This window comes from Podarcis muralis, chromosome 11 (genome assembly GCF_964188315.1).
Source record: "Podarcis muralis chromosome 11, rPodMur119.hap1.1, whole genome shotgun sequence".
In the NCBI taxonomy this organism is placed as follows: domain Eukaryota; kingdom Metazoa; phylum Chordata; class Lepidosauria; order Squamata; family Lacertidae; genus Podarcis; species Podarcis muralis.
In genome coordinates, this window is record NC_135665.1 from 55311512 (window position 1) to 55325400 (window position 13889).

The 13889-nt window shown below is 44.2% G+C and overlaps 1 long non-coding RNA gene across 1 annotated transcript in view; it reads left to right on the top strand.

Moving 5' to 3' along the window:
* Positions 1-568: 568 nt before the first annotated feature.
* Positions 569-13889, top strand: part of LOC144329233 (uncharacterized) — an 88233-nt gene continuing 74912 nt past the window's right edge. Inside the window, exon 1 of the long non-coding RNA XR_013394720.1 lies at positions 569-2621. This is a non-coding gene — a long non-coding RNA (uncharacterized LOC144329233). The remainder of the gene's footprint in view (positions 2622-13889) is intronic.

Consider the following 13889-nt stretch of genomic DNA (forward strand, 5'->3'; position numbering starts at 1 on the left):
TCAGCAAGCAATACAGCTAGGCGTATAGAGCTGCCAAAAGAACGCCTTGGGACAGATACCATCCCCTATGATTTGAGGCCCCTAGAGCAAAGCGAAGAGAAAGGTCACGTAGTAGCCCCTCTTAGAAGAGTATTTGATGCACTTGAGGAGCCTGTGCTGGTTAATGGGCAACCCGGACCAAGGCCACCTCGAACTTCGATCCTCCAGTACATTCCATTCACGACTACAGTCTGATGAATTGGAAAACGCCCCATCTTTCGCAGAAAAACCTCAGGCTATGATGGACTTGGTGACTTCAATAGTAATACTCTCTTCACCACTGAGGAAAGAAGAGACATAATTGAAAAGGCACAGATATATTTGCGTGAGCAGGCCAGAGTGGGAAATATTTTTAATATTGACCGTCATCTCCAAGATAACTTTCCCTTGGAAGATCCTAATTGGGATCCAAACAATGCAATTCATCTGGCCAGACTTACCACTTACCGCCAGACGCTTGTGCAAGGTATCCGCAGGGCATGCCAGAAGCCCACTAATATGTCTAAAGTCTCAGAAGGGTAGATGTGCACCCACAAAAAGACTTAAGTTGTCACCTTTTGAGCTCCTGTATGGGAGGCCGCCCTCCTTTGTTCAGGATATTCCAACTGACCTCAAACAAATAGGAGACCATGTGACACAGGGACAAGTGCAATCTCTCTCCCGTGTTTTTGTCTCTCTCCCGTGTTTGTTTGTTTGTTTGTTTGTTTTTCTTAACAGGTGGGCCCTCAAGCACACGCCGTGCAGCATTGCTGAGCAGATTCATCAGCTCCAGGCTGGCATAGCATATGGGTGAAAGAGTGGAAAACGTGATCCACTTGCACCTAAGTGGCGTGGACCTTACACCGTCTTGCTCTCTACTCCAACAGCGGTGAAGGTAGCTGAGGTGACCCCCTGGATTCATCACTCCCGTTTGAAGAAGTCCGAAGGCAGTTGGACGTGCAAAGGTGACCCCTCTAATCCTTTAAAACTGACTCTCTCCAAAAACCCCTGTATCTAGCCCTACCGGGAACGGGTTAGGTCACGGGCAACATTAGACGACCGGCCTGCTGCAGCCACAACTTGGAAGCTGGCTGACCTGCGCACGCCTGAAGCTTGAGGAGCGTCTGAACCAGCGACTGTGAGCGGGAAGATTCTCTTATACAATTGATTGACTGCCCCCTTGTGGAACAATTATCAGAGATATTACACATTGGGGATCCTTGGGATATATGTTTTGGTCTTGGTGGTTCCCCATTTCTGTCACTGGGGGAATTATATTGGGACTAATAGTTTTATGCTATCACAATAAGGTAATCTTTTGTGGAAGGAATGCATATGCTAGACATCAACATGATTTTATTATTAATCCTGATCCCTTGGTAAGGGGAAGGGTCCTTGAATCTGACCAAATTTGCTAAATATGGATTCAGCTATGACCACAATATGTGGGTAGGTTTAGCTGAAATGGTAGCCAATGTTGCAAATAGGACCAATTGCCTTGTTTGCTCTCTTGGGCCAGATGATTCAGAGGGAGGTATGCCCTTATTACTGATACCATTAAATGCCATTGGTATGGTAAGCGAAATGCCACACCAAACAGAAATACAGAATTTCCCCGGATGGAACTCAACTAAACCATTACGAGTTATACCTGTACAAGGGGAATTCTGTGTACATAAATCATCAGATGCAGCTGATTCTACTATGATAGGCTCTTTTCATTGTCACTATACTTGGGATTATATTAAGAATAGTCATACCTGGGCACACGGTGCTACCTATCGAACTCGGAATACCTTGCCCTGTGCACCTCCTTTTATTCATGCATGGAAAGTGGTATGGAACACAACTGTGACAGAAAAAGGCAATCTAACATACTGCACTGTGAACTCTCTGCCTCTTTTGATATTTTCGCCTTCTGTACTCCACGTACCAAAAACCTCAGACCCGATGGTTGTGGTGGATATGTGGAGAATGGGCATACAAGAAACTCCCTTCCAAATGGAGTGGGACTTGTTTCCTGGGATGGGTATTACCACCAATGTGGATTTGCCCACTAGTTCAGCTAAGCGAACACAAAGAAATGCTGATATTTCTCGTATAGCAGGAGGAAGCACCCAAAGTTGGAGCGGTACTGATGATTGGCCGCCAGAGCGCATTATAGCCTATTATGATCCTGCCTCCTGGAATCCTGGTGAGCTCATACAAGGGGCACGGGATCCTATTTATAATCTAAACAGAATAATTCAATTACAAGCAGTAGTGGAACTTGTAACCAATGCAACGGCCCAGAGTTTGAGACTTATTGCACAACAGTTGGATGAAAGTAGAGCCCCATTTTGCAGCTGAAAATGGGAATGGATTATGTACTTGCCAAGCAGGGAGGTCTATGTGGAGTCTTGAACTTGACAGGGAATGCCTGTTGCTTTAACATTTCAGATAATGGTGAGGCAATCCGTGTGTTGGCTACAAAGATGGAGAATATAGCACATGTCCCCATTTCATGTTTTAGATCAAGCTATCAAGGACGCTTGGTAAGCAAGGTCCTTGAGCTTGAAAGGGGGGAATGTGGCATCTGAATATAGACTGCATTTTTAATCAAGGTCTATATTGACTTATATTTTGATCAGGTTCATAAAGTCTAAAATGGGCTTAAATTCACAAATGTTTCATGCCAGGCAGAGAAAATCTTGGCCATTCTCCTAAGACAAGGGGCCCCCCTTGATTTATAGCAGAAAACAATTCTCAAAATCGTAAAAGCTGGAATTACAGGCTGAAGACCAAGGTTACACAGACCCTACATAATTAAGAGTGGGTAAACAGTAAAATGATACCCTGGGCCTCTCTTAAACTTGAGCCACAGGACAAAAGGTCAAGAGCACATGGAAGAGAAAGCAACTGGCTGAAGAGGGGGGGGGTAAACTAAAGAGGCTTCTTTAAAAACTGTTTTTTACTGAGTTCCTTCCTTTCAACTTTGAGAAGCTTTATTCTTTTAAAAGGTTACCTATGATAATGTATGAAATATATTGGTTTAAATGTAATTATGCAAAGGATTTAAGAAATGCTAAATTCTTATTTCATATAGTTGTAAGAGTTGTATTTAAGTCAGCCCCCCTGCCAGAAATGAGACGCCATCCGAGCAGTTCTGATATATATGGTTGTCAGACATTTGTTTAGAAACCTTCATATGAAGTAGATCTTTCAATGTTGATGTGAAACTCAAGATCCTTGACATATGTTTAAGATAAAAATTTAAGATTAACCATTTGTTTTAGAAGGCAGTAGGGCAAGGAGGGCAGGAGGTGAGCTGGTAATTAAGATTCCTTGTTGAGACACATGTAAAGATATATTAATACTTGTTTGTCAATTATAAATGGAAGGAAATATAGCTCTTTGTCTCCCATAAAAGGCAATAGGAAATGGGTGTATCTTTTTGTGATTAGTTATAGCAATCAGCCAATAGGAAATCCAACCAGGCTGGTTGGACAGATGCAGCCACAGGAGGAGCGAAGGGGGCTGGATTAAGGAAATATAAGTGCTGGCCATAATGGCAGGAGGCCAGGCCAGAGCTTGGTAACCATATACCACTGTGCCTCTCATTTATTTGTCTGACAAATAAATTATTATTTTAATTTCTCTATTGCTGCGTTGAATATTTCATTCCAGCTAAGCGTTAACCACAAGCAGGGTGCTACAAAGTGAGATTACAGGGACCTGGGCAGAGAGCCTTCTTGGTAGTGGCACCCTCCCTGTGGAATGCCCTACCTTCAGATGTCAAGGAAATGAACATCTATTTGACTTTTAGAAGACATCTGAAGGCAGCCCTGTACAGGGAGGTTTTCTAATGTTTGAGGGGGTTTTGTGTTTTAATATTTTGTTGGATGCTGCCCAGAGTGGCTGGAGCAACCCAGTCAGATGGACAGCATAGAAATAAAAATATGCTGTTGTCATTGTTGTTGTTGTTAGGGATGAAGATAAATTTGATACATTTAGAGTCAGGTTGATCACATTTGCACTTTCCAAAACAAAATGTAAAGCAAAGCACAGCTTCAAAACTTGCACTTATTCCGATTTTGCACTGCAGTTCTCCAACTGTTTCAGCAACACCAGACTGAGACCTAAAGAGGACTTCTACTTAGTATGGGTGTTTAGTTCCACCTGTACTCTTCCCACTTGTGATTCTCAGCAATTGGTGCTTAGGGCCATGCCTTTGACAGTGGAGCTAAAATGTAGCCATCACTGACTAAAAGGTAAAGGGACCCCTGACCGTTAGGTCCACTTGTGGATGACTTTGGGGTTGCGGCGCTCATCTCACTTTACTGGCAAACCAGAGCAGCGCACGGAAAAGCCGTTTACCTTCTCGCCGGAGCAGTACCTATTTATCTACTTGCACTTTGACGTGCTTTTGAACTGCTAGGTTGGCAGGAGCTGGGACCGAACAACGGGAGCTCACCCCGTTGCGGGGATTCGAACCGCCGACCTTACGATCAGCAAGCCCTAGACTCGGTGGTTTAGACCACAGTGCCACCTGCCATTAATAGCCTTCGTGAATTTGTCTAATCCCCTTTTAAAGCCATCCACGTTGGCGGCTGCCATTGTATCTCCATTGCAAATTTCATAGTACAACAATGTGTCGTGCAAAGAACTTCCTGTTGCCCGCCTGAATCTTCCAGCTTTGTTGGACAGCCCCAAGTTCTACCATTATAGGAGAGGTAAAACAAAACATCTCCCTATCTACTTTCCCTATACTATGCATACTTTTAGACATTATGGTTAAGTAAAAAAATAAAATGGAACCCTGCAAGAATTCAGCCCTATATAATAAATAATAATAATAACAGTTCTTCCTCCTTATCTTTAGATATGGGTTTTGTTTTTCCCTGATTGGATCCTTCGAGATGGTTGCAAACCCCACAAAATGTCAAACGAATAAATAAGCATTTATTCCAGAGAGCTTGAGTGATAAAGGAAGATTAGGCCTGATTAAATTCACACTGCCATCACTTCTACACCATTTCCAGCGCAACTCAGACGACTGACTACCTGCCGCTCCTCTTAATTCATGAAAAACAAGAGTGCTCTCGCCGCCAGACCCATGGAGGCTATTGGAAGAAAGCAACCCAGTTTCAAAGCAATTTGGCACGGTGATTACCCCATTTGTGCTGCCGTCGTAGCTTCTCCTGTTTCCATTCCTCTCGCTTTCGTTTGCAGAAAACAAATTTTCCAAATGACGTTAATTAGAGTTTTCCTTAATAACAAATGTGCAAAATCAGCCAACACACGAATCCTAGGTCGTGAACTCTATTCTTCACGTGCTGGAAATAATGGCAACCGATAAACAGCATTCAAATGGAAATGTGTGCAATCCTGGGCCTTAATTGGCTGAATATATCTAACAAGGGAATGGGGCTTCTTATGCAATCAAGATGTCTCCTTGCTTGGCTTCCATGCAGAATTTCTAACAGATGTCCTTAAGGGGTGGGCAATGTGTGTGTGTGTGTGGAGGGGGTGAAATTAAAAGGATTTTGCAAATAGGCTAATCTCCTTCTGTGTATGCATACATGCAAAAGGCCTGCATGCTTCCCTCTGTCACTTTGAAGTCTTTTGACCAAGGCAGCAGAGGCCACAGGTGGCGACTTAGTCAGACATCTTTAAGCTGCCCGAAAAGAATTCCTGACCATATCTTTTATGTAAATATCGGCTCTTAAAAGACAAGTAACAGTTGTTTAGTCTTGTGATGGGAGCAAATCCTGGACCAATGGACAACAGCACAAGCACGTCATTAATAGTCAGTCTCCTCTGTGTCTTGGGCACACAGCAAAGGGACTGTATCAAGGCAGTGGCTTTCCTTCTGACTGCAGAGAGAGACTACGTTTACAAAATTAAAGAAGTGTTGTTCGATATTTTTCTGCATCTTTGGTTGTTTTAGATATTCTTGATCTCTTCAGCAGCTGAGAACTTAGATATGGTTTTTCTGTAATCTTTCTTGCTTCAGATATTATTAAAAAAAACCAACCAGGAATGCCTCAGATATGATTTTTTCCTGCAAATCTTTATCACTTTTGAATGTTAACATTTTTAAGGCTTAACACAGCACTGCTTAGTCAGTGATCTTTATCCAGAAAGCAAGTCTGATTGCTGAGTGTGCATAAGAGAGGGAAGACAGAAATGCTCTTTTTCGTATATTTTCTGTCCCATCCATTGTCAGTTAGGGTTGTGGAGTGTGTGTGTTGTGGCTTTATGACCTCTAGGCTAATTGTGTAATCCCCAGGCATTTGGGGCTGGTTCCCATAATTTTCTTGAGCAAAGCAAAATGTTTTGAATGAAAATCATCAGCATTTTCACTTTAGTGCTTGTGGTTGAGTTCTCCTTATTCTCTATGGAAGCCGGGTAACTGACCTCATCTCCAAAGAGTGATATTGCTGCATGCAGGTATGGGGTCCTGCAAAAACTGCCCCCTCCACACTCACTGTTCAAGGACCCAAGCCTAGAACCTGACTCAGATGAGATCTTCTTGGAAGGGGCAGCCCCATAGAACAAAGCGTGTGCAAGGCTCAAAGGCTTTGGCTCCCTCTAGTGTGGACTCTGACACAGCCACCGTAAAGGACCCTCTGTCCCTGGACTCTGGTGAAATCAAAGGACTTGTGGACATACTTCTTTCCACACAACTTCTTTCCCACGACCACCTCTTGGACCCCAGTATCTTTCTGATGTATCCCAACCCTGCCCAACTCCTTGGTCCATGCCTTAGCGACTTTGTGGACAGCTCCTTGCTGTTTCAGCAATCACGTCCTGGGCCCTGGAGCTAGAGCTACCTTTCCCCGCTAGGTGGACATCCCCCCCACCTCTGCACACCCATGATGTACACCAGCGTGAAAAGATCATGTGTGTGTATGTGAGTATGCAGAAACCTCCAAGTTTTGTGTTACTGGAATGTAGGTGTCAGGTTTCAGGGACTCGGATTCCTTCTCCCCTTTGGCCATAGACAAGCAGAACAAAGAGAAAGGAGTCTCTTACCAGTTAGAAATTTTAATGATCACAGTGAGAGAACAAAGAATCCATTCCTGAGAATCAAGGTGCTCCCAATTAAGGGTTCCACCCAACTCCTCCCTCGTCACCCACGTCACTTCCATGTCTTGCAACTTGATCTCTCAACCGCTGTCACCTTATCTGCTCTTCTTGACCTTGGGCTGAGCGGATGGACGCTTTCCAGCGAAAGCAAGTCTGTTAGCTCTCTCTCTCCCAGTTCTTCTTCTTCTCCTAGCTCAGGGGTCAGCAAACTTTTTCAGCAGGGGGTCGGTCCACTGTCCCTCAGACCTTGTGGGGGGCTGGACTATATTTTGGGGGAAAATATGAATGAATTCCTATGCCCCACAAATCAGGGGCAAATGAAGCCGTCGTGACACCTGGGGCGGGGTGTCACTACATAGGGCGCATGTGTGGCGTCGCTAGGTACGATGCATGTGCTGTACATAGTGATGCTGCACATGCACTGTACATAGCAGTTTGCCACCGGTGCTGGGATCCTCTGCTTGCGGTTGCAGCCATGAACGGAGGATCCTCCACATGCAGCTGAGGTGGCGTGATGGCTGCTCATGCCACCGTGAGCCCCGGTGGGGTGCCTTCTTGTCACCTCCCCAGACACACACACACACCCCGTTGTAATGCCACTGTCACAAATAACCCAGAGATGCATTTTCAATAAAAGCACACATTCTGCTCATGTAAAAACACCAGGCAGGCCCCACAAATAACCCAGGGACACATGCATTTTTTTTAAGGACACATTCTATTCATGTAAAAACACGCTGATTCCCAGACTGTCTGCGGGCCGGATTTAGAAGGCGATTGGACCAGATCCAGGCCCCAGGCCTTAGTTTGCCTACCCATGTCCTAGCGGCTCACCACCCAGTTCTTCCCATCTTCTGTCTTCTGAACTATGTCCTTCTGCAAACCACTGTTCCAAATCTATACGGTCCCACTGCTCCGGGAATATTTGGGATCCTGATCAGGAGCAAGGGGAGACTCCCACCATTCCTCCTCAGCACTGTGCCCTGACAGTAGCTGTGCAAAGTTAAGAACCGCATTCATTGTGCCACACATTTTTGTACCTGGACGTGACTGTCATCGGCATGTGGCCTGCAGAAGGATGCCCACAAAGGGATGTAACCCTTGGTCTGAAAAAGGTTCCCAGCTCTTGGACAAAAGCATGCAAAACAGGATGCAGTCCCCCCACAGGTGCTTGTCCCCGCCCCACCATTTGAGAGGTATTGGCATAACCAACTCTGTCATTCCCATGCGCAGGGCTGTGTCATAATGAAGCATGAAAGGGAGGAGAGACAAATGGTCCACTGCAGAGTTAGAGACATGAAACAGAATGTAAAGTGCAAAATCAGATTTCTCCAGTTTTCCGCTGAGGAAGAGACACGCACCCTGGGAGAGCTGCTTTTCCCTCCGTGATTTATACCTTAATTTGGCCTGATAATGTCTGTGTTTGTCTCAGTGCTGTGATTAGCTTCTCTGAAGAAAGGAAGGAAAGTGGGTGTAGTAAGGAGGGCAGAGGAAGGAAAAAAGAAAGAAGAGTGGAAAGGTATTTTGAACGCTTTCTGGGAAGACGTTGCTTTTTCTTCCCTCCTCCCCCACCAAGCATAATATTTATAAATTTCTCATATGGCATAATTATTCCAAATGAGAGCACATCTCCTGGCAGGATCAGCACAGCTGCCTGAAATTGTAACCCAATTTTATATCTAATTTTGAAGGGGGCTGTGTGTGCTTTTTTAATAAAAATGAAGGAAAAACTATGGTGAATTGTTTGGTAGGCAGAGATTTTATTTGAAATCATTTGTAAAATGTGTACCTGTATCTGAAAAGTAGGTACAATGTTAGCATGAAGCAGTGAATAAGAGCTAGGACCAGAAAGACGAGGTCTTCATCATCATCATCATCATCATCATCAACTCCTGCTCAGTCTTCTTCTTCATCATCAACTCCTGCTCAGTCTTCTTCTTCATCGTCATCAACATTAACCTGCCCTTCACTCTAAGGTCCCAGGGCAGGTGACACCAATTAATGTTAAAAACAGTTTAAAACAACTTAAAATCATAGAAAACCGTGGATCCTAAAAGTATACATCTTTGGCATCAAAAGCCAACGTCTTGGCTCTGTCCAGCAACTATTTGCAAGCAGAGGCATATCCTGATGGTCAACCCACAACAGTAATATTCTGGGACATTTCAAAGGCTGATAGGAGCCATTTTGGCAACTCTAAAGGGTTTGTGTTGCCTAGGGTACTTGATTATATGATTGTTAATGGAAGATAATTTGAAGAACACCTGCAGAAGATGAAATTTGTACTAGAGGAGCTGAGCAAGGCAACATAAAGGTGAAACTAGCAAAATGCAGTTAAAAAGGTAAAGGGACCCCTGACCATTAGGTCCAGTTGTGGCCGACTCTGGGGTTGTGGTGCTCATTTTGCTTTATTGGCCGAGGGAGCCGGCGTACAGCTTCCGGGTCATGTGGCCAGCATGACTAAGCCCCTTCTGGTGAACCAGAGCAGCACACGGAAACGCCGTTTACCTTCCCGCTGGAGCGATACCTATTTATCTACTTGCAATTTGACGTATTTTCAAACTGCAAGGTTGGCAGGAGCAGGGACTGAGCAACGGGAGCTCACCCCGTCACAGGCATTTGAACCACTGACCTTCTGACTGGCAAGTCCTAGGCTAAAGGCAAAGGACCCCTGGATGGTTAAGTCCAGTCAAAGGAGACTATGAGTTTGCGGCGCTCATCTTGCTTCAGGCCGAGGGAGACGGCATTTGTCCACAGACAACTTTCCAGGTCATGCGGCCAGCATGACTAAACCGCTTCTGGCACAACAGAACACCGTGACAGAAACCAGAGCACACAGAGACACTGTTTACTGTCCCACCACAGTGGTACTTAATTGTCTACTTGCACTGGCGTGCTTTCGAACTACTAGGGTGGCAGAAGCTGAGACAGAGCAACGGGAGCTCACCCCATTGCAGATTCGAACCGCCAACTTACTGATCAGCAAGCCCAAGAGGCTCAGTGGTTTAGACCACAGTGCCACCCACGTCCACTGCAGTTAGTGATAGGACAAGGTAAAGTACCTTATGCCATCTAATTCTTAAAGTGAGATAGGAGCAGAGCTTGACAAATTATTAATTTATTCATTTTCTATGCAATTGTCTCTAGGTGTTTAATAAAACAAGAAGAATAGTTTAAAAAGAAACCCACACAAAATAGACACATGTGGCAAAGAGTGAGAAAAGCCTGTTGGAACAAGAATGTCTTCAGTTGTTTTGGGAGAGTACACATAGTGGGTGCCTGCCTTATCTCAACAGGAATGCTATTCCACAACAAAACAGAGGCTGACTCACTAAAAGCTCTGCTCTGGATGACTGCAGAGCAGGCTTCTGAGATCTTTGGAACTTGCAGGAGAAACTCCCACAGACAGCAACAATCTACTAGGTGAATATTTATGTTCATCCTATGCCAATCACCCAACAGGGTCCAATCAACCTAATCCAGTATTCTCTGCAGCAGAGATGGGGCACCTTGTGGCACCCCAAATTTTGTTGGACTCCCAACTCACACCAACCCCAGCCAGCATGGCCAATGGTGAGGTATTGCAGTTGTAGTCCAGCAACATCTGGAGACCATCTGGTTCCCCCTTCCCATTTTACTGCGACTGGTGGCTCACTAAGCCACCACAAGCATATGTCTCAAAAGACACTTAAAAAGCAGTGGGCAGGGAAAGAGTTAAGTGTCCCTCCCTCAACTGCTTTTTAACTCCCAATCGCCCCACCCCCCCACCCCAAAAAAATGTGGCTTTTCTACACAGGAAAAATCTGTGAGGCATTTGCATAGCATGCCATTTGGATCTCAAGCAAAGGTATTCTCTTATCTTTTTACCTGAGATTCTTTAAAAAGTGATGAGATGAGAAGAGTTTGGATTTGATATCACTACCCGAAGGAGTCTCAAAGCGGCTAACATTCTCCTTTCCCTTCCTTTCCCACAACAAACACTCTGTGAGGGGAGTGAGGCTGAGAGACTTCAAAGAAGTGTGACTAACCCAAGGTCACCCAGCAGCTGCATGTGGAGCAGTGGAGATGCGAACCCGGTTCACCAGATTACGAGTCTACCGCTCTTGACCACTACACCACACTGGCTGAGGTCCTCACACACCTTAGGATTAGAGAACAGCAAACCCCTTCCTCCTGAGAGCAGGTCATCTGTGAGCCATTTACAGCAACTGAAAAAATGTTGGGCACTCAGCATTATTCTGTTCGTTTTTCTCTACCCATGTGATGGAAAGTTAGCAAGGAACAAGGGAGCTTCCTAATGAAAGTGTTTCAACTGTATTTACTGAAAATCAGAGTGCAGGTGCCGACACGCACCACCTGTATTCTCACTTTAAGCAACCTAAAATATTAATTGCATACGCTTGGAGTGAATGAATGCAAGCCAACAGATTTCCAAGGTCAGTTATTGCAATTATTATCTGATGATTTCAGATAGTACCCAACTGAGCACCCAACAGCCATTCTTTCTCAATGGGCCTCTTACAGGCCCTCGTATTCAAAAGGATGCAAGTTGCACAGACACAAGGCTTCCTGGATTGCCTCCTTTGTGTCTAATTGCTATGGATTTGCCCATTAATAAGACATGTTGTTGGTCAATAGGATCTGATTAAATAATTCAGTAGCAGCTCCCTTAACCCCCCAGGTGTAATCTATTAGGACTGTCCACAGATGCAATATTTTTTTTAAAAAAAGTTGATTAATGATCTGGCTTTTAATTGATTTAATTTAAATAAATTTGCATATTGCCTGCGCCTCAAGGCAAGCGACTTTTCCATGGGTGTTGTAGGGAGACTGAGATATAGCTTAAAATGCGATGAACGACAACCACAATATACTATTAGCAAGCCATTTTTTTGCATTCACGTGGTTCTATAGAAGAATAAAATGTCCCCTTCCGTGGCAACTTCACCAGTTAACAGCCCCTCACAAACACACAAAATTAATCAACTATAGCTTTATGTTGATTCCCAATGGGATGGCAACAGCCATTTGCTCATTCCAGCTCTGCTGGGCCAACTTACAGCCAACTAACAGTTTTTGTTAGTGTTAATACCATGGCTGAGTTTTCCAAGAAGTTTGGATATAGTGATACTGGGCCAACTTACAGAAGCATAAGGAAACAACTTTTAAAAATTGCCTGGAGATCATTATAGTTGAAAGCAGAGATGAAGAACCTTGTATAGTTCATGTTGCTGAAGTCCAACTCCAATTAGCCCTAGCCAGAATAGGCAATGGTCAGGGATTGCATGTGCTGATTTATATGCACAGATGCAAATTTAGAGATAATTAGCCATTATCGCCAAGTACTGCCAGGTGTTTTTTGAAAGAAAGAAAGAAAGAAAGAAAGAAAGAAAGAAAGAAAGAACAAGATACTAAGTGTATATTCAATATCGCTAGTCTGTGACTTTTCCCAATTATGTACATTTTATTATTATTAAAGATTTCTTGGTAAACAAAAGTACGTGCAATGTCTCTTTTTTCAAGTTACATTTTCTATAGGTCAGTTCCATTTGTTGAGACATTGCTGTTACATTAGGAAGAAAGGGGGGCATGTAGAATAGAAGCATTGCCACCCGACCCCAATTATGTACATTTTGACAAACATCTTGCCCCCAAAATGCACCTCGGCTTATGCTATGTTGGGTATGTCTTGACATGTGACTATTTTTCAATGGCTTAGGATCGTCACTAAGGCTGAATTAGATCCAATTAGACACACTTCTCCATTTTTAAGGTCCAGGGTGGCAGGCAGCTGAAGGCTGTTTGCTCATTCAAAAGCATCCCCCTTCTTCCAAGGATCCCTACGATGTCATTAGAGAGTATTTAAGAATTCCGTTATAATAAGAGTCAAAGAATTATAATGGTCTTCTTTTTTTTAAGCACCCTTTAGCAAAGGAGACAGGAAAACACCTACCAAACTGGGCTCTCCAATCACCAATTTTCCAATTTCAGTTTAAGGCTGTGTATGCGCTAACTGGAGGCAGTGAGAGATTTTAATTTCTTGGGCTTCATGATCACTGCAGATGGTGCCAGCAGTCACGAAATTAAAAGATGCCTGCTTCTTGGGAAAGAAGCAATGACAAACCTAGACAGCATCTTAAAAAGCAGAGACATCACCTTGCCAACAAAGGTCCGTATAGTAAAAGCTATGGTTTTCCAAGTAGTAATGTATGGAAGTGAGAGCTGGACCATGAAGAAGGCTGATCGCCGAAGAATTGATGCTTTTGAATTATGGTGCTGGAGGAGACTCTTGAGAGTCCCACGGACTGCAAGAAGATCAAACCTCTCCATTCTTAAGGAAATCAGCCCTGAGCGCTCACTGGAAGGACAGATCCTGAAGCTGAGGCTCCAATACTTTGGCCACCTCATGAGAAGAGAAGACTCCCTGGAAAAGACCCTTATGTTGGGAAAGATGGAGGGCACAAGGAGAAGGGGACGACAGAGGACAAGATGGTTGGACAGTGTTCTCGAAGCTACCAACGTGAGTTTGACCAAACTGCAGGAGGCAGTGGAAGACAGGAGTGCCTGGCGTGCTCTGGTCCATGGGGTCACGAAGAGTCGGACACGACTAAACAACTAAACAACAACAACATACGCTAACCCCTTTGCAGCACACAACTGTAGTATTTCTCAACTCAGAATTATTCATGCTCATCTTTGATATGCTAAATTCAGGCTAAATTGATTCTAGATGAGTGGTTCTCAAAACATTTTTCTCTGGGCCACCCTTTCAGAAATGTTGTTGTTGTAGCAGCAGTATT